The following is a 25,430-nucleotide window of genomic DNA, read 5'->3' on the forward strand; positions in this document are numbered from 1 at the left end:
GAAACTATATGGAATACTTTATTGTGGAGATGAAAACTCTTTTATTGTACTTCATTGTTCTTTTTATTGATGGAGAAGATTTTGGAGGAATTGATAGGTATGTCTGTAGTTTCTTTGTAATGAGAGAATTTTGTAATTGTTAGAGTCTTCTCATGTTGTGCAGTCTTTGTCAATAATAAGAGTCTGATTTCTCAAAAACTATTTCCTTTAGAGTACAGCTCACATCCATGACTCATAGTAAAGTTTTAAATACTCTGTGTGTCGTATGTGCATTGGACCTTACGCCACACACAGCAACAGATCGCTTCTGAAAACAATAAATTTAGACTAGGTTACTTATCTTTAGCTGCTGCATCTGCTGATATTTGCTCTCGAGAGCGTCAGTACTCCAGACACAAAACAGCATGCTGAGCAAGAGGTAAGGTACTTTTATTTCTGCACAGATCTCACCTTCCATTCTTCCGTAAACAGTGTCTATTCATGATAGTCATGTGTCATGCTTGCAAAAGTAAATTAATTTTCAATGAACAGTGTTGGTAATTTCAAAACGTTATTTTTTTCCGTGTATTTTGTGGCTATTCCAAGTCAAACATTGTACCTCATCACGCAACATTCATAATGTACTTCGGTACTGAGTTGTAATTACACTCCTGGAAATGGAAAAAAGAACACAATGACACCGGTGTGTCAGACCCACCATACTTGCTCCGGACACTGCGAGAGGGCTGTACAAGCAATGATCACACGCACGGCACAGCGGACACACCAGGAACCGGGGTGTTGGCCGTCGAATGGCGCTAGCTGCGCAGCATTTGTGCACCGCCGCCGTCAGTGTCAGCCAGTTTGCCGTGGCATACGGAGCTCCATCGCAGTCTTTAACACTGGTAGCATGCCGCGACAGCGTGGACGTGAACCGTATGTGCAGTTGACGGACTTTGAGCCAGGGCGTATAGTGGGCATGCGGGAGGCCGGGTGGACGTACCGCCGAATTGCTCAACACGTGGGGCGTGAGGTCTCCACAGTACATCGATGTTGTCGCCAGTGGTCGGCGGAAGGTGCACGTGCCCGTCGACCTGGGACCGGACCGCAGCGACGCACGGATGCACGCCAAGACCGTAGGATCCTACGCAGTGCCGTAGGGGACCGCACCGCCACTTCCCAGCAAATTAGGGACACTGTTGCTCCTGGGGTATCGGCGAGGACCATTCGCAACCGTCTCCATGAAGGTGGGCTACGGTCCCGCACACCGTTAGGCCGTCTTCCGCTCACGCCCCAACATCGTGCAGCCCGCCTCCAGTGGTGTCGCGACAGGCGTGAATGGAGGGACGAATGGAGACGTGTCGTCTTCAGCGATGAGAGTCGCTTCTGCCTTGGTGCCAATGATGGTCGTATGCGTGTTTGGCGCCGTGCAGGTGAGCGCCACAATCAGGACTGCATACGACCGAGGCACACAGGGCCAACACCCGGCATCATGGTGTGGGGAGCGATCTCCTACACTGGCCGTACACCACTGGTGATCGTCGAGGGGACACTGAATAGTGCATGGCACATCCAAACCGTCATCGAACCCATCGTTCTACCATTCCTAGACCGGCAAGGGAACTTGCTGTTCCAACAGGACAATGCACGTCCGCATGTATCCCGTGCCACCCAACGTGCTCTAGAAGGTGTAAGTCAACTACCCTGGCCAGCAAGATCTCCGGATCTGTCCCCCATGGAGCATGTTTGGGACTGGATGAAGCGTCGTCTCACGCGGTCTGCACGTCCAGCACGAACGCTGGTCCAACTGAGGCGCCGGGTGGAAATGGCATGGCAAGCCATTCCACAGGACTACATCCAGCATCTCTACGATCGTCTCCATAGGAGAATAGCAGCCTGCATTGCTGCGAAAGGTGGATATACACTGTACTAGTGCCGACATTGTGCATGCTCTGTTGCCTGTGTCTATGTGCCTGTGGTTCTGTCAGTGTGATCATGTATCTGACCCCAGGAATGTGTCAATATAGTTTCCCCTTCCTGGGACAATGAATTCACGGTGTTCTTATTTCAATTTCCAGGAGTGTATATAGTTTTCATTGAGTACATAATTATTCTCCTTTGACATTTAATTAGATTCATTTTCCTTGTTTCAAATTTCGCATTTCATGAAGTTTAAAGTTTTATTTCACGACACTGTTCACATGCGCAACCCAAAGCCAACCAACAGTCAGTTTTTGCTCAGCTGTTGGGTGCGATACTTAAAGCACACGCTACATGAGGAGAACATTTTTGAAATCAATATATTCAATTTTCTGATACACAGAAAATTTTTTATAGATAGCTTCCAGTAAGGTAAGATGGTAGCCCGCCCGGCTAGCCGCGCGGTCTAACGCGCTGCTTCCCGAGAGGGAAGGCGTGCCGTACCCCGGCATGAATATGCCCGGCGGATTAGTGTCGAGGTCCGATGTGCTGGCCAGTTTGTGGATGGTTTTTAAGGCAGTTTTCCATCTGCCTCCGCGAATGCGGGCTATTTCCCCTTATTCCGCCTCAGTTACACTGTGTCGGCGATTGCTGCCTAATACTGTCTGCACGTATGTGTACACCATAATTACTCTACCATGCAAACATTTGGGGTTACACTTGTCTGGTGTGAGATGTACCCAGGGGGTCCACTGGGGGCCGAACTGCACGATAACCTTGGGTTCGGTTTGGGGCGGCGGTGGGGTGGGTGGACTGCTGTGGCCTGTTGTACTGTACTGAACCACTGAGGGCTATGGCGGGACGAAGCCTCCAGGTCCCCGGTTTAATACACAATACACATGGTAGATGGTTCTGGAACCAAGGAGCATAAGTATATGGTGTTTCAAGAGGTACCACATGGAAGATTTATACCACATACAGCGAAAGTGGGAAAATATCATCTGCTAAGTTCAAACGTTCAAAAGTGTGTGAAATCTTGTGGGACTTAACTGCTATGGTCATCAGTCCCTAAGCTTATACACTACTTAAGCTAAACTATCCTAAGGACAAACATACACACCCATGCCCGAGGGAGGACTCGAACCTCCGCCGGGACCAGCCGCACAGTCCATGACTGCAGCGCCTCAGACCGCTCGGCTAATCCCGCGCGGCATCCGATAAGTCACAACAAGGACGAGAATGTGATTGACTGATCTTGATGGACGGTTACTAAAAAGGCTTGTGACGAAAAATAAGAGGATGAAAGCTGCAAAAGTCACTGCAGGACTAAATGTCGCACTCGCGAACTCCTGTCAGCAACCAAAGAACACCAAAGGAGCTCCACAAGTAGGCAATTGCAGGGCGAGCTGGAATTCCAAAACCACTTGTCACTGATGACCTCAACAGGAAAACATGGTGCCGAAGCCATAAAACGTGGACTATGGAGCAATGGAAGAATCCCACGGGTCAAGTGAATCTTCGTAACACTTTTCCCAACTTTTGGCCGAGTTTAAGTCCCAAGAATGAAACACTGTGGGGTCCGATGTTAGTTTAGGCAGCCACACCGTAGTATTCAGTGGTTGCCATTCTGCAAGTCACGTTAATGGCAAGGATTATGTGACCAATTAGTTGATGAAGTCTGCCTCATGGTACAACAATTTTTTTCCCCAGCGGTGGAAGGTATGTATCAAGACGACGGCGCCCTCGTCCACAGAGCTCTCATCGTCCAGGACAGGTGTTGTGAGCACAGGGCCCAAGTGTTGCAACTCCCCTGGCCGCCAGTCACCAGTATTATTGACCCTCTGTGGTCTACTCTGGAGAGAAGGTTGCAAAATCGGTATCCACATTCATGATCGTTACCAGTTCTTGCCACTGCTTTACAGAAAGAAGTTATAAGACGCCCTTGAAAACCACACAGAACCAGTATGTATCCATTACGAGACGACTGGGAGCTGCTTTGAATGCCAACAGTTTTCCCAAGCCACATTCAGCGTGGTAATGTGTTATGTTTTTCGTGTTTCTGTATTTTTGTCCGCCCCTTGAATGTGCAGCGCCGCTCTCTTTGACACACACACACACACACACACACACACACACACAAACACACACATACATTAACAAGTGCACGCACGCTCCACGTGATCAGTGTGGGTTGGGAACAAGTGCCGCAGTTCGTTGCGCTGACCTATGGTGAGTCAACGCCCCCGTCCTTGTGAGGCAAATTGAGGAGCTACTTCCCGCCCTTGTGAGGCAGACTGAGGAGCTACTTGACTGAGAAGTAGCGGCTCCGGTCACGAAAACTGACAACGGCCGGGAGAGGGGTGTATTGACCACCCGCCCGTCCTTATCCTCATCCAGTGACGCCTCTGGGCTGATGATGATACGGCTATTGGCCAGTACCGTTTGTGTTTCCGAGACCTGTTCGGTCGCAGTTTAGTTTTAGTTTAGATATCCACCTGAAACTAACTTCATGTTATCAAGATATGGTCTCCCTCTACAATTTTTACCACTTGCATTTCCCTCCAAAATGACAAATCGTCGATGCCTCAGGGTGTATCCTAACAACTATTATTTCTTTTAATCAAAATTTGCCACAAATTTCTTTTCACGTCGATTCGATTCAGCACGTCTTCATTAATTACCCGACGTAAACATTTGTTCTGCAAAATACCACATTACGAAAACTTCTATTCCCTTCTTGTTTGGACTGCTTATCCGCTGCGTCTCACATCTGCACGAGGACGCACAGCAGACTAATACCTTGACAAAAGAGTACCTCACACTTTAATTTATATTCCAAATTAATAAATTTCTCTTTTTCAGAAATACGTTTCTGGCTATTGGCAGTCTGTATGTAATATCCTTTCTACTTCGGCCATGATTGCTTTCCGAATAGCACAACTTCATCAACTCATATTTATGTTTCGGAATCTAATCTAATTCCCTCGGCGTTACCTGACTTAATTAGAGTATATTCCGTTAGTCCGTACTTTACTTTTGCTAATAATCGTCTTATGATGTCTTCTGAGAGAATTTGTGTTCCGTTCAACTCATCTTCCAAGTCCTTTGCTCTCTCAGAGAGAATTAATATCGTCGACAAACCTCAACGTTTCTACTTGTTCGCCCTGAAATTTGATTCTCTTTCCTAATTTGAAACTAAAAGGCGGTAAATTAACGTCAATGTGCTTTCCAAGCGCACTGTTTCTCGTTCTTAACACACATCTGTACAAAACTTAAGGACGGAGGCGGCCTTCGCATGATTTGAGACACCCAAGTAACATAGCTCGAGGACGCAGACAGGAAGAACTACTACAGTATAATGCAGAAGGACAGCTGTAAGTAGTACGCAATGAGGCGAACTGAAATGACACTTTTATTCACAGACATTAATTACACTCAAGTCACCGCGATTTGTGATGGTCGCCTTCACTTTACAAAAGGATGGAACACGATTCTTAATATGATCACCACGGACGGCAACGTGCTCCCGTGCTGGCCACTAGGTTGCCAAAGAGTTCTTCTGATAGGATGTTCTACTCCTCCACGAGCGCCATTAACAACTGACTGCTGGATGGTCTTTGGTGCATGTGGGCAAGGTGCAATACTTTTCTCCAAGACATGCCATACATGATGGATGCTATTTCTCTCGGGGGAACAGGCAGGTCAGTCCATTCGCCGGACATCCTCTCATTTCAAAATAACCTCCACCTGCGTAGTTCGATGCGGCCACGTACTGGCATCGGCAGACTATTTTTCCTTCTTTTTTAGATGTGGACCACAAGAGATTTCTCGTGATAGATGATGTAACGCTACAAAAGAAACGCAGGAAGCCACAGTTTCCTGTAAGAATGATATGAACGCCTTGGCGCTCTCGGCTTACATGGGCGTTGCCGTCGCAGTTTGATGCTGTGTTCCTTCACACAGTGAAACGCCTTGAGCCATGAAGAGAGAGTGTACCGTTGCAATACTGTTGGTGTGTGCGTTGGCGATGGCCCAAACCTTTCAGGATGGTGCCAGGCTGCGCAGGTTAGTCAGTCACCTCCAAGCTTCTTACGCAGCTAACTTCTACACACACACACACACACACACACACACACACACACACTCACCCAGGCGCGCGCACACACACACACGTGCTCACGTCCTTACAAGGGAACCTCCCCATCGCACCCCCTCAGATTTAGTTATGAGTTGGCACAGTGGATAGGCCTTGAAAAACTGAACACAGATTCATCGAGAAAACAGGAAGAAGTTGTGTGGAACTATGAAAAAAATAAGCAAAATATACAAACTGAGTAGCCCATGGGAAAGATAGGCAACATCAATGAGAGTGTGAGCTCAGGAGCGCCGTGGTCACGTGGTTAGCGTGAGCATCTGCGGAACGAGAGGTTTTTGGTTCGAGTCTCCCCCGAGTGAAATGTTAAATTTTTTATTTTCAGACAATTATCAAAGTTCAGGCACTCACACATAATCAACTTCGCTCTCCAAAATTCCAGGACATGTTCAGACTTGCTTGGACATATGCAGGATTTGACGCTCTACACACGGAAAAATTTGAAAACGTTAAAAACATATGATTTGACAGAGCGACTGTGAAACTGTAGCATTCATTTGTTGCAGTTTATGTGACAAACTCTTATGTTTTCATCACTTTTTTGGGAGTGATTATCACATCCGCAAGAAAACCTAAATCGGGCAAGGTAGGAGAATCTTTTTACCCAGTCGCCAAGTGTACAAGTTAGGTGGGTCGACAACATATTCCTGTCATGTGACGCACATGCCGTCACCATTGTCGTATAAAATATATCAGATGTGTTTTCCTGTGGAGGACTCTGTTGACCTGTGACCTTGCGATCAAATATTTTCGGTTCCCATTGGAGAGGCACGTCCTTTCGTCTACTAATCGCACGGTTTTGCGTTGCGGTCGCAAAACACAGACACTAAACTTATTACAGTGAACAGAGACGTCAATGAACGAACGGACAGATCATAACTTTGCGAAAATAAAGAAAGTAAACTTTTCACTCGAGGGAAGACTTGAACCAAGGACTTCTAGTTGCACAGCTGCTCACGCTAACCACGGGACCACGGCGCTCCTGAGCTCACCCTAACCTTGATGTTGCTTATCTTGCGCATGGACTACTCAGTTTGTATATTTTGCTTATTTTTTTCATAGTTCCACACAATTTCTTCCTGTTTTCTCGATTGATCTGTGTTCAGTTTTTCAAGGCCTATCCACTCAGCCAACTTATAACTAAATCTGAGGGGGGTGCGATGGGGAGGTTCCCTTGTTAGGCATTTGACAACACCACACACGTACACATACATGGGTATACGACCGATACAGGCAACAAGCGCTTGTATCTTAGGAGGATATCAACCAACATGTCTTAGAGCAGTGGTCGTCAAACTGCGGCCCTCGGGCCGCATGCGGCCCGAATCAAGTATTATGGCCCCCGATTCTCAGCCGTATTTTATAACAATATGCATCTGACAACTAACAGGCGAATCCAAAACGTCAGCTAACGTTAATAGCTGTACTTTTCCTGCTTAATAACAAAAAAATACAAATTGGTTCCAATGGTTCTGAGCACTATGGGATTTAACTTCTGAGGTCATCAGTCCCTAGAACTTAGAACTACTTAAACCTAACTAACTTAAGGACATCACACACGTCCATGTCCGAGGCAGGATTCGAACCTGCGACCGTAGCGGTCGCGCGGTTCCAGACTGTAGCGCCTAAAACCGCTCGGCCACACCGGTCGGCCAAATACTTACACAGCCAGTACGATTTTAAGATGTGCTTAATCTTAATCGATGCTGATGAATTCGTCCATGAGCTAAGTAAAGTTGGTAGCCTACCTCAGAGGTATAGCGGTCAACTAGCGCGGCCACTACTGTGTTACAGCGGGAAACTTATTGTTTTGTCTTCCAGTACCGACAACTCACGTGTGCGAGCGTCTCGTAGCGAGTGTACGGTATGAATTTTGAGACGAAAGTAACATGGATTTGTGAATGCACATTACAGAGACAGTCATCTTCAAATGCGATACTTGCTTGCAGCAAGGAACATTACATTAAAGATCTTATCATACAGTGCAATGAGTAGAAGTTCAAAATGTTCAAATGCATGTGAAATCTTATGGGACTTAACTGCTAAGGTCGTCAGTCCCTAAGCTTACACATTACTTAACCTAAATTATCCTAAGGACAAACACAAACACCCATTCCCGAGGGAGGACTCGAACCTCTGCCGGGACCAGCCGCACAGCCCATGACTGCAGCGCCTAAGACCGCTCGGCTAATGAGTAGAAGAAAACTGACATTCAAATCATATGTCACAGTGTCTCGTATTGAATAATGCTTTAAAACATAAGTAGAGTTACTTTTATTAACCAATTAACCATCCGTTCACACAGATAACACAAAACTTAGTTACGCAAAGCTGTGCCACGACTTTAGGGTTGCTGAGAGTGCAACAGTCTGAAATTGAGAACAACTGACACGAAGTGGTTTGAATGGTGCCGATTTTTTAACGATCACTACATGGGGGACGGCTGCCAACTTATCGCGCCCTTACCACAACTAGTCTACTGGACGCTTGCAACTTACCAATTTGTATATCTTACCAATTAATAATAAGTTTGGTATACATGTGGCCCGAGGTGTCATCCCTATGTTAATACTGGGTCTTGAGCAAAAAGCTTTGACGACCACTGTCTTAGAGGGAGGGCTGGGGAAAACTGCTGAAGAAAACTGCTGAACATTATTTGATGCCAAGTAATCTTTAAGACACTTTATTTACCAATAATAATGCATTTTCCTTAACAGCAACGTTGATACCACGTTCAGCTTACGAAACACATTGAAGATTGAACTTGAGGTTTCACCCTTAAGGAAAGGCATTAAACGTGAAATACAAGGTGCGAAACAGTTTAGATTTTCTTTCAATTTTTTAAAAATTAAGCTTCATCAAAACATTAAATATTAATAATTTACAATGAAGGTCATGCCGAGTTACAATATATCCTGGAGTAATACACCGGTCTCACGTGAGGTCAGGACACAGACCTGAAGACGACACAACAGACCCCAGACGTAGATTTCGGGACCTACCCGCCCCCGTGACAACAAACCGAGAGAGTTTCGCTACAATATATAGAACATAGCTCACTTCAGCAGTGAACAGGTTAAGAAAAACCAAAGCCTTTGCCACGACTTTAAAAGAAATCCAGTAATTAATATTAAGATTAAAACACCACTGAATGTTAACTCGCCTAGCGGTGCTAGATGAAGTTAACAGGTTTGAGCGAGGTGTACACTTAAAACCGGAATTTTTACCTGTCAAGGATCAAAGTTATTATTATGTTAAGTGTAGAACAAACATCACGACAATCTTAATAAACACAGAAGTAGCCTTCAAACTAGTATCTACAACCCAAGATATACCAAATGACTTTTATCACCTTAATGATCATTTCAGAGATTCTCAAGAACTTCAGTTGTCCCCAGGGAATTGCTTTTAGAGTTTCACATGTAAATTAACAGAGGCAAGCAACATATAAATTACTCCATTTATTTCTCCTAAAGGTTGTTGTGGTGTCTAAGAGGCAAAAACAACTTACTGGCTGCAAGAAACAAGTCACTGCCACTAAAAAAAACGGTTCTTGTTTCTTAACATCAACATTGTGACAAAAAATGACTTAGAATTGGGCACAGGCTTCTACGCTTTAAAATTAAATCGCCAAAACAATAGTCTGCACCTTACTTAAGATGGAGTGCCGAAAAGTTTCTTAAAAACATTTACTCGAGACATAAGCCAATTAAGCAAATTTTACAATTTGAGCACGTGCCACAAGCCCTTTCAGAAACAAATTAAATTGAAAATGGGGAACGCAGCCCAAAAAGTTTGAAAGTCCAAGCGGAAAGCCAGCGCCAAGCTGCTTCAAGCACAAGGAACAGCAGGTAATGGAGACAAGTCTCTGGAAAACATACAAGTGACGCTCATCATAAACATAAGGAAGTGGAACCGGGCTCTTTCCTCGACCAAGGGACCCGAAGAAGGGTTTCACTGGGTGTCCACAAAGCGAGATGGCGCGGTGGTCAGCACACTGAACTCGCATTCTGGAGAACGATGGTTCAAACCCGCCTCTAGACATCCAAATTTAGGTTTTCCGTGATTTCCCTAATTCGCACCATGGATATGCCGGCGTGGTTCCTTTGAAAGGACACGGGCGATTTCCTTCCCCATCCTTGACACAATCTGAGCTTGTGCTCCGTCTGTAATGACCTTGATGTCGTCGGGACGTTAAACCCAATTTTCCTTCCTTTCTTGAATCGGTGTCCGGCAAAATCCTGTGGTGAAGGTGTTCCGGTCTCTTAGTGCAGGAGGGGACAAGACCGGTGGCTTTCGCCGATTCGCGCCCTTTTCGGAAAAACGCCGACCGTCAACGCTCACATCAGAACAATGTTGCGCCGGCAAAGCTGTCTAATTACTCTCCAGGAAGCTCCTACGTTTCATCGGACACACCATTCACCAAAACTGCAAAGTCCCAACCGCCCCCCTGCCTTTCTGCACAACACACTTCCTCTCTTCAGTAATTGAGGAAACCAAAGACTGTCTAACTGGCAAAGAGCGTACTCAACTCGCTGTGCGCGAGCTATCGAGCTTGGCGCACGGCTTAACGACTTTGACACAAACGACGCGAGATTGCTAGCCTTACTGAATCCATTCTGGTCCAGCTCACGGAGGATATCGTGTGATCTCCACGTCTTGCCACTTGCAGTCGCGGCTACAGCCTCTCTCACTAAGATACCCTTCTTCTGCAGAGCCTTTCTTACTCCACCAGTAATCCCTTCCATCAATCGCAATTATTTAAAGAAACACCCATTGTACAAAACAGCTTTAAACGTCTGATTATGATTACTTTACAAATGAGTTAATTTTTAATTCGTCCCTGTGTTTACGACGTCGTATCTCCCGAACTGCGTGTCGTACAATGACGTAATTTGTCAGGTACAGGCAGTGGTACATACGAGTGTACACACTGTTGGCAATATTTGTTTGCAAATATATTAGCAAAGACGTAATAGAATGTCGTAGTTGATGCTGGGGCTATACGGAGTGAACAACGAAAATGAAGTAGCGATAAACTTTTTTCCTGCCATTGTTTCTACATCTACATCTACATTTATACTCCGCAAGCCACCCAACTGTGTGTGGCGGAGGGCACTTTACGTGCCACTGTCATTACCTCCCTTTCCTGTTCCACTCGCGTATGGTTCGCGAGAAGAACGACTGCCACAAAGCCTCCGTGCGCGCTCGAATATCTCTAATTTTACATTCGTGATCTCCTCGGGAGGTATAAGTAGGGGGTAGCAATATATTCAATACCTCATCCAAAAACGCACCATAATCTGCGTGGTTGCCCCAAACAACAGCCAAGGGCAGCCATGTTGAGCCTCCAAACACAGCTTGTACTTCACAAGTGAAGTTCAGACGCAGTCCACGAAACTCATTGGGACCTCCATTTAATTGCTGTTTATTAAACTGCCTAGCCAAGTCAATATCAATTGCTTTTAAGCTCCGATACACAGGTACACTACGCCGCCAGCGACGACGGTAACCTAGACGTCGCAGAGGCATTGCTGAGGCACATTGACACAAGTTCACCTTCAGGTCTGTGAAACACGTCTCTCTTGATTTAAATAATGAAAACTGCACCAGTTACTTATTTTCCCACGCTTAGCACAACGTGTTTCGAGAATTTATACTCATTTACAACTACATATTTCTAGAATGAAATATTCACTCTGCAGCGGAGTGTGCGCTGATATGAAACTTCCTGGCAGATTAAAACTGTGTGCCGGACCGAGACTCGAACTCGGGATTTGATTTTGGCGATGGTGATGTGCCTCTTTTGTGTCTTTTTGAGATGGTAAGGTATAGTGCCTACTCTGACATACAGAACACCATGCGCACGCAGATCATTACTTACACTATTTTTTAATATTCAAATGATCACTACACTAAAAGTAAACAGCGTATCCAGCAAACGTGTACAGGAAAAAATATCACTTGCTCGAGTACTCTTACGAAAGAAAAAACATGTGTGTGAATTCCTAACGGACCAAAATGCTGTCATCGGCCCCTAGACTTACACACTACTTAAACAAACTTAAACTAACTTATGCTAAGAACAACATACACACCCATGCCTGAGGAAGGATTCGAACCCCCGGCGCGAAGGGCCGCGCAATCCGTAAAATGGCGCCCTAGACCGCGCGGCCCCTCCGCGCGTCTACAAATGAAAGGTGATGCTTTTACACTTTAGAATATTACTGGACAGCTTAGTAAATTTTTGATCAAAACACTTGCACCACGAGCTAATGCTTGGGCAACGAACATGGCAGGTGCCGGCTTCACGTTTGTGACGTCATAATATCTCTGCTTATTGTACTTCCATTGCTGGGATATAAGCTGCTAAGGATTTCTTAACCGGTTGTCATATTTCATCTCAGCGTGGAGCTCAACCGTGTGCGAACGAAGTAAAGACATTGGTCAGCTGGTACAACGCAGTCCTTCAGTTAGAACAGAATATTTCAACGTATCAGTGTTGAACTTAAAGGGTCCTTTAAAAAGTGTGCAGTTTTGATATATCAAATTATGAACTTTGTTTAATCAAATCTCATTAACAAAATGCATACGTAAACAAGACCATCGTAGGTTCTACCTTGAACTGACACTGCAAGAACTCTTAGAATGTTTTGTATAACAAGGCCGTCGTGAAAGACTTCGTTCTCATGTTCATCGCACCTTCCCATTTCAAGTATGGAAAATGAGATCTGGCACATGGTCTCCTCTACTGCACTGCAATGCCAGAAATTTGTCTGTGAAATTCGCAATAGCTGTATGACAAGGCTCCCCTGCATTACGCGCCACAACTCGTCGAGTTTCCTCATTTCAATCGCTGATGTTTCGGAGTTTATTGACACGCGCCAGTGATTTAACAGTACACGAAAGAAAAAAATCTCAAGAGGTAAAAGTCACATGATCTTGGTGCCCATTGTTGGTCATCATTACGCGAAGTGAGGCGATCCGGAATCCGCTCGTGGAGTAACTCAATTGTTTCGCGTGAAGTGTAATAAGTGGCACAATCTTGGTGAAACCATAACTCTCGAACGTCCCTTCCACTGAAACGAGGCCACGAAAACTCTCTTATTATCGCCTGGTGTGAGTCTCTGTTAACTGTCATAACTTCTCCTGTTTCATCTTCAAAAAATAAGGGTCAGTGATACAACTCATCCAAAAGCCACACCAAACCGTCAGTCGCTGTGGATACATTTCCTTCGCTTGAATCAGTTCTGTTTATTCAAAAATCCCCTTTAGTGGATGTGCACCTTGTCACATAAGATGATATTCCTCGCAAAACCTGTCCGCAGCTCGTGGTCTAGTGGCTAGAGTAGCTGTCTTTGGATCACGGGGTCCCGGGTTCGATTACCGGCCGGGTTGGGGATTTTATCTACCCGACGGTTGTGTTGTCGTAATCATTTCATCATCATTCGTGTAAGTGACTAGATTGGACTGTGTGAAGATTGGGACTTTGTATGGGCGCTGATGACCGCGCAGTTGAGCGCCCCACAAACCAAACGTCATCATCCTCGCAAAACCGTCGTCTTCGTGTCGTCGTCTCTGAAACCAGTCAACAAAACGTCATCTTTTCTCAAGTTCGGCTTCTTTCAGCTGCTATTTAATAAATCTTTGTAAGGGTGGCATTGGAGATCATACTAGAGAATTCGCCGTACTGAAGAATATTCTATGGACAATTCCTGGAAACAGCAAAGTAGTGGGAAAAAAGGATGTGGCGCCGCTCCTGTGTTCAGTCTTGTTGTCGAATGTACCTCGGTCTGCGAGTCTGTCTCTGTAAGGGAAAGAACAACAATGTTCGCAGTGCTAACAATGATGCTCCGGCCGTCGTCGGCCTGTCCTTGCTGACACGCGTGTAACTGCAAACAAGCCCATTTCCTACTGAGGGTACGTGCAGTGATTGTTCGATTCTGCATGACCTAACGATTAATACATGCTCTGATCAGAAGTATCCGGACACCCCTATGTATTGCGCATTTAACCACTAGATGTCATGTCAGGCAGATCATTCAGTACAACAGTATTGGGTGAATATCGTGCTCTCTGTAGAGGAAGATTAACTGTAGAATGAGTTGTTCAGGAGAGGTCGGTGGGTTCGAGCGTGGACTAACCATTGGATGTCGTCTGAATAACAATTCCATTAGGGACATTTGAACCCATCTGTAGCCGCTGTTGGTGATATGATTGTGAAGTGGAAAGGTGAAGGAACAACCACTGGTAAACCAAGGCCAGACAGACCTCATGTACTGACGAAAAGGGACCGTCGAGCATCACAGAATGCGATTAAAAAAAAAAATCGAATGAAATTAGTTGAAGGAATCTCTCGTGAATTCCAAATTGCTACCAGCAGTTCAGCGAGCTCAATGACCGTGTGTAGGGAGTTAAAAAAAGGGGGTACAATGTCTAGTAGCTCTTCGTGAGTCACACAGTTTTGCGACCAATACTAAGCGAGGGTTGAGGTGGCCAGAGGATGACTGGACACGTGTGATTTAGAGAGTGATGAATCATGCTGGACCTTATGTTAATCCGATGGAAGGGTTGGGGTTTGGAGAATGCCTGGAGAACGTTACCTTCCAACAGTGAAGAAAATATGAGTTGGTATTATGGTATGGTGGTGTTTCTTGTGGTTAGGGCGTGGTCCCCCTACTGCGCTTAAGTAATGTTATTAGAAGAGAGACAGGAAATGTGGCCACTGGGGTTGGTAGTATTCCTATTAAAGGAATGAGACCATCTTAACCAACAGTGCACAAGTAGTTAATGTATTTAACAACCATTTCTTAAGTTTAGGTGAAAAAATTGATGAGAAGAGTTCAAAAGAAAAAGCCAAGCAGTACATGGAAGGGTCAGTTTTGAGAAATCCTAGTCAGACCAATGTTCAGCTAACAACCTCTTGTGAATTAAGGAAAATCTTTAAATCTTTGAAAAATAAATATTCTGTTGGAGTACATCTCTAGCAAGATATTAGGACAATGTGGAGGAGTTACAGTTGGTGTTCTGAGTCACATCTGTAATGCATCACAAACTGAAGGTATTTTCCCAGACAGGTTAAAATATGCCATTGTCAAGTCTCTCTGCAAAAAAGGGGACACCACAGATCTCAATAATTACCGGCCAGCATCTTTGCTCACAGCGTTTTCAAAATTTGTCGAGAAAGTAATGTACTCAAGTGTGGTTGCCACCTTAGCAGTAATGGGTTACTTTGTAAATCACAGTTTGGATTTTAAAAATGCTGTTCCACTGAGACAGCAATATACAGTTTCACTGCCCACGTAATAGAGCCTTTAAATAGTAAAATGTCACCAATAGGAACTTTCTGTGGCTTATCCAATTGTGTGAAAGTTATTATGTTACAGAAATTACAATTCCACGGTATAAATGGAACAGCATATGAGTTCCCACTTCATCTAACGGGTGAAACAATATTGGGTATTCCACAGAGTTCGATCATGGGTCCTCTTCTGTTCTTGATATATGTGAATGACCTCCCTTCTTATCTAGAACAAGAAGCTAAACTGACACTGTTTGTTGATGATACAAGCATCATTATTAATCCTGTTAAAGAAAATCCAATAGAAAATGACACAAATAATGAGTTTGCAAAAGTTATTGATTGGTTTTCTGCGAAAGGGCTTGCTCTCAACTTTGAAAAAACACAGTACATTCAATTTGCTACTGCAAGGAGTACAGTTCCTTCAATGAATATAACACTTTAACAGAAATCAGTAGCCAGGGTAGGGCATACTAAGTTTTTGGGTGTACATTTAGATCAGAATCTTAATTGGAAAGTTCATATTTTGGATCTCCTAAAGCGACTAGGTTCAGCAACTTTTGCAATCAGAATAACTGCTAATTTTGAGGATATAAAAATCAGAAAGCTACATATTTTGCATACTTTCATTCTCTGATGTCATACGGAATAATATTTTGGGGTAACTCAACACTCAGGCAAAAGTATTCACTGCTCAAAAGAAAATGGTTAGAATAATGTGTGGGGCTCACATTGGCACATCTTGTAGGCATCTCTTCAAAACGTTAGGAATTCTTACAACAGCCTCACAGTACATTCACTCAATAATGAAATTTGTTCTCAACAACATGGGCCAGTTTAAAAACAACAGTGACATTTATGTTTATAGTACCAGAAGAAAAAAAAGACTTACACTATCCTCTACTTAACCTATTTTTGGCACAGAAAGGGGTAAAATATACTGCTGTAAAACTTTCCGATAAACCAGATAAAATAAAACACACAGCAGTAACAATTTTAAAACTAAACTGAAATCATATCTCCTTGACAACACCTTCTATACCACAAATGAATCCTTGAACAGGAATAAATAAATCTGTAATTATAATACACGCATTTTGTGCAATTTAAGAGAATAGGGTAGGTAATAAAAATTAAAAAAAACCTTCATTCATGTGTCCATTTCTTATGCACTTGACACGTTACACATCATTACGGATACCATGAGATTGATCAATGGAACACTTAACTAACTAAGCGCTAATTACGTAAGAATATGAACACATTTCACCGCACTGTGTTCTTCGTACAGTAGAGCAACATTTCGGAGACGAAAAGTGTTTGCATCAGTGTGGCAATGGACCATGTCGTAGTGCAGCATCGGTACGGCAGTGGTTTTTGGGCAATAACGTTTCTGAAATGAAGTGCCCTACTCGGTGTCCCGACCTGAGCCTAAAGGCAGACAGATAAGAGTCGTCTTCGCTCCAGGCACAGCGTCCAACATCCTCTGGTTTCGGTACTTGAGAAAGAATGGTCTACCTTTCCTCCACAGACGTCCAGACACCTCGTTGGAGGTCTCACCAACAGACTGAATCGCCATAAAGGGTCAACACCCTTCATATAAATGTCCGTGAACAGATGTATGGATACTTTTCATTGGATCAGTGTATATTCGCCCTTTAGGGCATATTTCGAGTGGAGCCGCTGAGATGCTGTATGGACCTGCTGAACGATCGACTCCACATTCACGTGGTCGTCATGGAGTCCCGACCACAGCGAGCAGCTATGTCGCAGAATGATAAACCAGAGTCTCCATAGGTCACGATCCTGCCCTCTCGATTTTCGGCACACTGTGGTAACACGTTTCTCCTTCCTATACCAGGCATAACGCGATTTTCTTACAAGAGACAAATATTCAAATACGATTTCTGAGTGAAAGGCTCACCACGTAATCATTTCTTATACAAGCAATGTAGATGGCATTACTCATTCGTATGGCATGCGTTTGCACTGAAGTGCTAATCTTGACGTTCATTGAAAGTCTTCTTCGCGATTTTGCAATTTTAGCGGCCATTGTTATACAGGATATGTACAACGTATAACAATTTGATATATGACATCTGTGATCTATCGAGTGGGGAAACGAACACAAATTGATCTATAAAAAACACCTGAGCTACAGCGCATGCACGGAGCGTAAGGTTTTCAGTATTATCTCGTTCTCAGCGCCCAAGCTATTGGTCGCAGAGGGAAAAAAAATAGCACCTCTTTTGTAGGAAATGCTGGGATACATTTGCGTTAGAAATCGCGGTTTTTGAGTTATTCAAGAAACACGTGCCAAAGTGGCTTTCAACCGCACCGCCAGATTCACACTCACCCCCACCTGTCAGGATTTTTAGTAAGTTGTTCATGACGCTCACTCCTACCATTGCATAAACATTTGCGTCCACACGAATTAGTTCTCATATTCGACCTTTCTTGCTGTATACTTTCTGTATATTGTCTGTTAGTCCACTTATAAACTGTAAAACTGACGTATGTGTAAATTTTACTTCACGAAATAGCCGGTGTCCTGATAGCTCAGACAGTGAAGACCAACACTTTGAATACGGAAAATAATTTGTGTAGTAGCATGTTTTAGTACAGTGGTAGAATGGAGTACCACGAACAACATACTAGGAATCCTGCTCGGGTGAGGTGGCATTGCGGGGGGGGAGGAGGGGGGGGGGGTCCGGGGGAAGCGGGGGAGGCGCGAAAAGGGTGTGTGAGGACATGGGTGCTTTGAAGGCCACGTTATCACGTTTTTCTTGAATAGATCGAAAACCGCGGCATCTAGCAAAACGTGTCCCAGTACGAAATTAAACTGCATTAGATTTCCTACAAAAAAAGTCCATTTCGTTTTTTCTCTAGGGCCAATGGTTTCCGCGCAGACAGCGAGAGAATACTGAAAATCACGTATGCCGCTTATGCACCGTTGCTTAGGTCGTCTTTGTTAGCCCTTTTGTGGCAGTTCCCCGAATTAATGGAACACAAGTGTCCTTTATTAACTGGTTCGTTTCCACTTCCTCTATACCACTGTAGCCGGCCACTGTGGCCGAGCGGTTCTAGACGTTTTAGTCTGGAACCGCGCGACCGCTACGGTCGCTGGTTCGAATCCTGCCTCTGCCATAGTGTCCTTAGGTTAGTTAGGTTTAAGTTCTAGGGGACTGATGAGCTCAGCTGTTAAGTCTCATAGTGCTCAGAGCCATTTGAACCATATACCACCGTAGTACTGAAAGGTGGCTACACTGAGCCACTGCGCCAGAGATTGCGCCAAAGAGTATTATTAAGCCGCCTACACAGTGCTTGTCGAGAGCTCGTGGTAGTCAGTGCCTGTTAAGAACTCGTAGTAGTCAGTGCTTGTCGAGAGCTCGTAGAAGTCAGTGCCTGTTAAGAACTCGTGGAAGTCAGTGCCTGTCGAGGACTCGGGGTAGTCTGTGCTGAGATGTTGTAGCAGAGAGTGTTTGTTGAGATGTGCTATTAGGCAGTGCTTGCTGAGATGTGATATTGGAGAGTTCTGGTTGAGATATAATGTAAGGATTAGAATGATTTTCATCAATATAAATGAGGTAATTAACTCAGTTTGTTTTTATTTTAGTGTCCTAAATAATGCGTCATTACAAGTTCAGTCAACAAAGCATCTGGCGTGTGTTCTTGTATTAGAGTGTAATTCTGCTTTCCTTACGCAATTATCGTATTTCTAATTTTCTTTTATCACGTCAGTAAAATTGGTATTTAAAAATTCTTGTCTTGTTGAAGAAGAACCGTGCCAGATGTCCGTTGAGTCATACTTCCACATACAGAACAGTTATACTTATGCTTTGGTTTCGTAGGTTTCATAGTCGCTGGGGACTTAATTAATTAATTGTGTTAACGAAAAATTTCATTTCATTCTTGTTGTTGTTCTTTGCAGTCAGATAGCGTAATAATACTAGTCAGGGCCAACCGATTACGAGACACAGCGTAATCGGACATACAGCTACGAAAAATTTAAAAAGTATTTTCAATCATTTTTTAATTAAGCCCCCATGCACGTGGCGACCGCTGCTTGGGATCGTCCCTTGGAATTCTTCTGATTGTAAAAATAGTAGACAGTAGTATTGTTGTAGTAATTTCTAGTTTAGTAATTGTAGTCTGTATTGCATGTGTCGATTTGGTAATTGTCATTTTCCTAATGGTATTTTTCAAAATTTAAATTGTTGTCTTGTCTACGGGTTTGACAATTTAGTGCAATTATTTCAATTGTTCGATTAATCGTGTTTGAGGGAAACTTTTCATGTAAATGGTATTGTTGGAGATAAAGAGTCATTGTGTGTAATTTTCGTACAGTGACGAATTTTTTTATGTTTTGTAAATGATTACGCGATCAATGAAAAAGGCAAAAATGATGAATAGTCAGAATAACGAAATTGTTGACATGGCGAACTCGCCAACACAGGACAACAGTATGATGAATAATGTAGTGGAAAACAATTTAATAAGCAGGGAAAATAGTCCGGAAACAGTTCAAAATTTTTCACAATCGAAAAATTCTCAGATTGCGTGGTTAACGACAGAAGAAATGGAGCAGTTGATGAGTGCAATATTAAATTTGGGATCTGAATTAAGAGCAATGACAACACGGTTAAGCTCAAAAATAGGAACAATTGGAACAGAAATAGGAACAATTAAAACCGAGATGAAAGCAGTGGGATCACAGTTACGATCTGAATTAAAAACTGATATGGGAACAATGGAAACACAGTTAGGCTCACGAACGGGGACATGTTTCAAAAACATGAAAGATGAATTAAAGAGGGAAGTTAGAGAGGAGGCGCAACCGATTTTGAATTCTCATAATAATAGATTAGTTGCAGTAGAGATTAGACAAAGGGAACAGGATAGAGAACAGGAAGAAAGAGATCATGTGGTAGTACAGAAATTTTCAGAGTTAAATTTACAACGTGCACACGATAAGAAAGAAATATTTGAGAGAATCGAGGAATCCGTACCAAATGACAGAATAAATAATCTAACACAACAATATGAACAGTTAACTACCAAATGTGTCAATTCTGAAACCCGAGATGCGACACTTACGGAAGACGTAAATAAACAGAAAGAAAAAATAGGTGATTTAGCGAAAAGAGTTGAGGAAATATCAGATAAATTGACAAATCTTAGTTTACATGGGGACAGAGATTCAGATGATACAGCACCATTGCCATTTGCAGAAACCGAAGAGTATCAGAACATAAATAAGCATGTTGAAAATCAGGGAAAATTTAATGAACGCGTGAAAAGGGAATTTGAAGCATTACGAAAGCAAGTCAAACAGATCGAAGGCGAAATTGTAGGAAAAGACGGCAAAGGAAATTTAGAATCACAGATAGCAGAGGGGTATGAAGAAAGTAATTTATTTCATTTACGAGAAGCAACAAGAGAGCGCCAAGCGCGCGAACTTGACAATAATCAACATTGGGACTGGGACAGACGCGGTAGGCCTTTGTCGCCACGAGGCGAAAATTTTGACTATAAACACTTTTTGACTGTTCGGAAATTTAAGATCTTCCGTAACTCTAAGAATGACATACATCCATGTTCATGGTTAGATCAATTTACGTACACACTTCCGCCAGATTTGCCACTAAGTCACAAACTTGAAATTATGTGCGGCTATTAAAGTCCTCAGGGGATTCACTACTCTAAGTGAATATGTGCCGTAGCGAGCATAGGGCCCCGAGCTGTAGTGGTGCTATTTCTCTTTTAGTTTTCTGCACCGCTGCCTACTCTTTTACTATTTTTTGCATCTGTCAAAAACAACTCTTCTACTATCAATATACCTAGAGAGTAAGTAAACAATAACGGATATGACTGTTTTACCCAAAAGTGACTTTGGAATTTACCGTTTGGACTTACTATATTTTCTGCAGCATTCATTCGTAGTTTAAATGAAATTTTACCTGTTTATCTTCGGGACAATATTACTTCTTATGTTGACGACATTCTTATTGCTAAACATTCTTGGAGTGAGCACAACAAAATTTTGGATTCATTATTACGTATTTTTGCAAGAGTTGGCATTACAGTGAACTTAGAAAAATCTGAATTTGGTCGTTCTCAGGTGAAATTTCTCGGTCACATTATTTCTACAGAAGGTATTCTTCCTGATCCAGAAAAACTTGACGCTATTCGTAATTATGCTGTTCCTACCACAAAACGTGATGTTCGTAGTTTTCTTGGTGTCTGTAATTTTCTTAGACGCTTTGTTAGATTGGAGAATTTGGCAACACCTCGTTTTTGCGAACTATCTGGAAAGTTCTTTTTAAATGAAAATCGGTCGACAGCTCTGTTTGGTTAGTTTGTATTCCTGATGAGTGGGTTAATAAGCTGATTTGGTATACGCATTTCAGTTATGCACACTTTGGTCCCAGAAAATGCTTTCATAAATTACGAGAAAATTGCTACTTCAGTAATCTGGAAAAACGTATTCAATCTGTTCTGGCCAAATGCAAATTATGTCAAAAGGCTAAGCCGCCAACAGTTTCTCACAGAGCACCGTTGTTTCCTATCATTACAGCGAAATTAAAGGAGATGGCTGCAGTTGATTTGTTCGGTCCAGTGGTTCGATCTACTAATGGTTTTGCGTACATTTTCGTAGCAGTGGAGTTGACGTCAAAATATGTATGTTTTACACCTTTACGCAAAGCAACAGCTCGTTCAGTATCTAACGCTTTCATCAAACATTTTCTTAAAGAAGTTGGTCATGTTGATAAGGTTATATCAGATAATGGATCACAGTTTCGTTCTAAAATTTGGCTTCGTACTCTACAGCGTCGTAAAATTAAACCAATCTTCATTTCACTTTTTCACCCTCAATCTAACGCTTCAGAGAGATGGATGAAGGAAATCAATAAATTGTGTCGTCTTTATTGTCATCAGAATCACAGAACTTGGGATCAGTATCTTCATATTTTTCAAAACATTCTGAATGAACTCTCTAATGATTCAACTTCTTTACCGCCTATACTGGTATTAAAAAATAAAGCACCGACAAATCGCATAGCTGAAATCGTTCCTTTTCCGCCTTCACGGAAACTGCGGCATTCTGAAGTTGTCAACCTGGCTCTGCAAAATATTGCATCTGCGGCTGCTAGTAGAGAGAAATCAGCTAAACGTCCTGGTCGTTTAAAAATCTTGTCAGTTGGTCAGAAGCTGTTAATTAAGTCTCATCGTTTGTCTCACAAAGGAAAAGGCTTGTGTCGCAAATTTTTTCTGCTTTATAACGGTCCATATAGAATTCGTAAAATTATTCATGATAACACTGTCGAAGTAGAAACTCTTAAATCTCGACGCTCTAAAGGAATACTTCATATATCTAACGTAAAAAATTTTGTGGAATGACATACTTTTGAGAAACCAACAGCTACATGTAAACATGCGGAGAGTACAAGGATACCGCGCTGTGTTTTGGCGGCGGCATATACTCAAAGCAACAGTCAAGTCTGCGCGCCGCACAAGGCAGTCGTTGACCGCGAACAATTGCTTCCTACGTCACGCGCCTACAGCTGATCGAGCGCTCAGTGCGAATGCACTGACAGCCATAAACAAATACACAGTTTAATTTCTCCGATTAAATTCAGTATAAAGCTATAGTGACTTGATGAATTATGTTATTAACATTCAGTATTTTTCAGGATACGGTTCTATAAAATATTTAAGAACTTCAGGTAAATTCTGTGTGTCTCCGACGTTAAGAGGACTTACTATCGAGAAATTTTCAGGAAGAATGTAATTTCCAAGAAGAAACTAATAAACTAAAAAGGTAACTATTAATTGAGTTCATTTTTCAGGTAACATATTTTCACTTAGGTACGTACTTTAGACGTAATTTGCTGCTCGCGATTACGTGATTCATACTTGTGCTAATTTCATGTTCTATGAATTTACTTGTGAAGCGACGTGCTTGCGTACGTTAACAGATTTTGACAATGATTATTAATGAACAGGATTGTTATTTGTATATATTATGCATCGCTTGGCTGCTATGCTTTTTCACTGATGTCATATTTTTTAATTATGTGCATGCTGTGCTTATTTATTTAAATTATAATTGTCACCTGATTAGTTGTGCTGATATGTATGTAAGTTATACTTTGTGATTTATCTTCTTGCGTCTTCATGTTTACTTATTAAGATTACATATGAACATTTATTCGCTTATGCTGATATGATGCTAATGACCTGTTTGCTGCTATGCGTATGGATTGCATATTTATACATATCTGTTGTTGTCATAACTACTCTTTAATTTGGTGTATAGAAATGCTGATATACTGTGTACAAACAGAGAGCTTAGGTCACACTATTGGATTAATTATAAATTGTTCGCTTGGCAGAGCCTCGTTGTAAGAATTGTGCTGCATCCACTTGTTGACATTATGTTCTCCACTGGTATATTTACTCGCTATTGCTTGTTTTGCTTACGCTCAGTGCCTTATATTTTTAAGATAAGAAAATGAACTGCTATAATTCGACGAACGACATTAGTACAAGAAACTTCATAGAAGTCACATGAGCAGGAGGTTTTATGGAAGCTGTATAACTTTATGCTAATAGGAAGGAAGCTAACGACATGACATACCATTACTAGGTTTAGACCTTTAACAGTTATTACACTGCGTTTTTCGTGAGCAATTGAAATAGGAAGTGACTCTTAATACAAGAAATACTCCACATGTTTGCTTCTGTTTGCCATAGTTCTTGAAGTGGTGTACACACTGTGAAATATTATGATTATTCACACTCCGTAATCGTACTTAATTACTGAGAGTTATTCGAACTAAGTCTGTTAGAGGTCATGTATGCATTTCTTTGTTTATAATTCATAATGAGCAGAAGATTTGGGTCAGATGGATTACACAGAGGTTGTGTGTTGGCAATGTGTCTTCAGATTGTATGGGATGATGAACTGAAGTTTGCATTAGGATTTTATCTGTACTTGTTCGAGGAGACTGACTAGAGGAAAGAGTTGTTATGGAAGTGAAATGATATTGGTAATAAGGTTTATATGTATCGACGCATTGAAGAGGTATTATTGAGGTATTATTGAGATTGTGTGAAGTTGATGATTATTGGAGTTTTGGTGGATAAGAGGTAAAGTAAGTGAGGAGCATATATTGGCAATAAGGTTTATATGTATCGACGCATTGAAGAGGTATTATTGAGGTATTATTGAGATTATGTGAAGTTGATGATTATTGGAGTTTTCGTATATAAGAGGTAAAGTAAGTGAGGAGCATATTTTTTTTGTTGGTCTTATGGAACAAGGAGGATGAAGATAGCAGACTAGAACACTAAAATAGAAGGAAGATAGTCTATACACACACTTTGTTAAATCACTAAGCAGTATATCCTTTGTTTTTGAAGAGAGGAAGTATTTGCATATCTTGGCTCACTGATAGTTGTTCAACAACAGTACATTTGATCTGGCTTGGCAAACATTGGTCTTGACATGATGACTATAACGTTGACCTAACTATTATTGACTGTTATACATTGCTGCCACTACTACTTGATACACATGATGAACATCAGATTTTGACAGAATTACATTTACACAGTTAACACCATTCAATTACACAGTAGTACTTAATGTGAATGAAAGATGAATGAGTGCGTTTTGTGTGTTTTCCTTTCCTAATCCTACCCATCTATCTCCTAAATATTATTTTATTTGTTTGTAGTGGCTTACACTGACACCCATAAATATTATAGGTTTACTGATATTTGAGTATTTGTAATAGTTAATATGAAAATTATCTGACATCATTTGTGTGTTTGTTATGATTTGTATGTTTAGTGTAAAAGCATTTGTATGTGCATTCAAACTATTGTTCATGCCTGAACTGTCTGATTAGTGATGGTAAATATTATGAACTGTTACCTGCACTTTTCAACATGATGTGTGACACTTAGAAATGTTTAATTTCTGCTGATGAACAGTGTGATTAGTGATAGTGAATATCATGGACTGCTCTCTGGACCTACTCAACATTGCTGGGTGCCACTGTTAGAACT

General features: G+C 42.3%; 1 long non-coding RNA gene across 1 annotated transcript in view; it reads left to right on the forward strand.

Moving 5' to 3' along the window:
• The first annotated feature begins 5,826 nt into the window (after positions 1-5,826).
• LOC126419797 (uncharacterized) overlaps positions 5,827-25,430 on the forward strand; it is a 35,671-nt gene continuing 16,067 nt past the window's right edge. Inside the window, exon 1 of the long non-coding RNA XR_007576000.1 lies at positions 5,827-5,964. This is a non-coding gene — a long non-coding RNA (uncharacterized LOC126419797). The remainder of the gene's footprint in view (positions 5,965-25,430) is intronic.

The sequence above is a fragment of the Schistocerca serialis genome, chromosome 9 (assembly GCF_023864345.2).
Source record: "Schistocerca serialis cubense isolate TAMUIC-IGC-003099 chromosome 9, iqSchSeri2.2, whole genome shotgun sequence".
NCBI lineage: Eukaryota > Metazoa > Arthropoda > Insecta > Orthoptera > Acrididae > Schistocerca > Schistocerca serialis.